Source organism: Tupaia chinensis, unplaced genomic scaffold (assembly GCF_000334495.1).
Source record: "Tupaia chinensis unplaced genomic scaffold, TupChi_1.0 Scaffold000685_1, whole genome shotgun sequence".
Taxonomy (NCBI): domain Eukaryota; kingdom Metazoa; phylum Chordata; class Mammalia; order Scandentia; family Tupaiidae; genus Tupaia; species Tupaia belangeri.
Window position 1 is genome coordinate 3,987,560 of NW_006160208.1, and position 2,508 is coordinate 3,990,067.

General features: G+C 44.7%; 1 pseudogene; it reads left to right on the top strand.

Moving 5' to 3' along the window:
• The first annotated feature begins 999 nt into the window (after positions 1-999).
• LOC102495531 (cell growth-regulating nucleolar protein-like) overlaps positions 1,000-2,508 on the top strand; it is a 1,835-nt pseudogene continuing 326 nt past the window's right edge.

Consider the following 2,508-nt stretch of genomic DNA (forward strand, 5'->3'; position numbering starts at 1 on the left):
CATAACCATTACACCAAATGCTGGTTCTGGATTTATATTTAAATATAAGGAAATTTGGCTCTTTACATTAGAAAGTGAGCCATAAGGCACAAAAATCTCTTATACACAGGTTCTATACATCCACCCGAAACCACTCTGGGTCTAGGGTCTCTTCTCGAAGAAGAGTGTCTATGCTGCTGAGTTTTATCCAATGAGAGTCTCTTCAGTAATCATTGGCCAACTGGAGGTTAGTAGGAAAATGCTTTTCTACACAAAAATACAGGAGCACACTGCACACCTCCACCCCACCTCTGGCTGCCCAACTAGCTTAGAATTTGGTTAGCGATACTGATCTTTGAGGAGGCAAAACTGGTTTAACTCTGGTCCATAGTCTCTGTGGTTTTATTACTATACAAAACTACCTCTTCTCCGGAGGCTTTTTTTTTTTTTTTTTTTTTTGAGAGATTTTTGCTATAGGGCATGTGTGCTCTTGGAGAGACAGAGATACAGAAAGCAAGAAATCACCCCCAAGGGATGGCCATGCCACAATCCCTTCTCCATTCTCCTCTTGGGATCTTGGGCACACATGCACACATGCCCAGTGTGAGCTTTAAGTCCCCAGGTCCAGGACTTGAATAGCAGTTGACTATGTGAGAGTCCAGCAATGCAACCATTACACCCTCTGCTGATCCCTCCTTTTCTTATTTTAAATTTGGGAAATTGGAATCACAAACACTAATGTCCCTTCTCATTTTAACATTTGTTAGGTCTGCATGTAAAGCCCTTCACTACATAGCTGAGCTAGTTTGCAGAGGCTCCAACACATAATTTCAATGAAGACCCACAGGTAGGTCAACTGAAGAAAAGCGTAGAGACGTAAAATGGCAAGCACATGAGTTCCAGGCAGAGTCTTTTACAAACTCTGGCTACTTAAGAACCCACGTGGGAACTTCGGCCGAGAGCGAGGCCACCACCGCTGCAGTTCCAGTGGCTCTCAGATGAATTCTGCGGAGGAACGCCATGGAAGGAGGTGAGGGCTCTGCTGGACGAGTGACAATGACTCCACATGCTCCCTCGGGCCATTGAAATCATTGGCGGTGGCTGGCTGTGAGGACAAGACTGAAAGGCTATCTTGGCTAGAGAATATTTCATCGTTTAGCTAAAACAGCACTTTTTACACGCAATGCATGTGCTGGATCAGTGGAGAAAACACAAGTGGCAAAGCACATATGTGTTTGCAGAAACCGTGAATGCTTTTCTTGCATTGACTGTGGTAAAGAGTTCTGGGGCCATGACTATAAAAACCATGTGAAGGACCATCAGATGGCGTAATGGCTATGTTGCTGGACTCCCATATAGTTGACCGCGGTTTGAGTCCTGGACCCGGTGGCTTAAACTCACACCGGGCGTGTGTGCATGCGTGCCCAAGATCTTGAGAGGAGGATGGAGAAGGGATTATGGCGTGCCATTCCCCCAGGAGGTGATTTCTCACTTTCTTTCTCTCCGTCTCTCTCTGTCTTTCTGGTGAGCACAAGAGCCCTATAGCAAACACTTCTCAAAAAAAAAAAAAAAAAAAACAACCATGTGGAATGCGTAAGTGAAGATCAGAAGTATGGTGGCAAAGGCTCTGAGGGTAAAACTTACAAGGGCGAGGTAAAACAGCAGTTGTGGAGTCGGAAAATTAATGAGTTAATAAAGAGACCAAATATCAGCCCCAAAGTGTGAGCAAATTAGTGCTTTTGACAATATTGCAGGAAAAAAGCAAAATTTCAGAAGTGGATGAAGAATAGTTTTAAAGTTCATAATGAATCCATTCTGGAGCAGGTGTGGAATATCTTTTCTGAAGCTTCTGGCAGTGAGCCAGTCCGTAAGGGGCAAGATCAACCACCACTCGACCAAGGTGCAGATCCACACACAGGAGTCTCCACTAGGACCTGCTCCTCCACAGTAAACAACACAGCAAATGGCATGGAAGATGAGCAGAAGTGAAGAAGAAAAAGAGAGGAAGGAAGAACAGCAGATTAGAAAGACATAACATAAAGAACTGAAATTTGAAAATCACCAGGAAAATTCAAGGAGTCAGAAGCCGAAGAAGTGCAAAAAGGGACAGAAGGCTGGACTGGAAGCGGGCAGGTGAAAAGCCTCCTGAGGCCAATGGCCCTGGAGAGAAGAGTGAGAAGAAGAAGAAGAAGAAGAAGGGCATGCCTGCAGAGGAAGGGGCAGAGGAAAGAGATAAAAGCAGCTACAGGAAAAAGAAAGCACAAGCTTTCAGAAGTTAAAACAGATACTATGAAGAAAAGGATGAAGGCCCCAGGACATTCTGAAGGTGGAGAGCCAGAAGACCATGAGGCTCCTGCAAAAGGAGCTTCCCTTCAACTGGAAGGGAACGATTAAAGCAGTTCTGAAGCAGGCCCCAGACAATGAAATTGCCATCAAAAAGCTAAGGAAAAAGGGTCTTTTTTTTTTTTTGGAGAGAGAATTTTTGCTTAAGGGCAAATTGGCCCGCCAGAAAGAGGGCAAGAGAGAAAG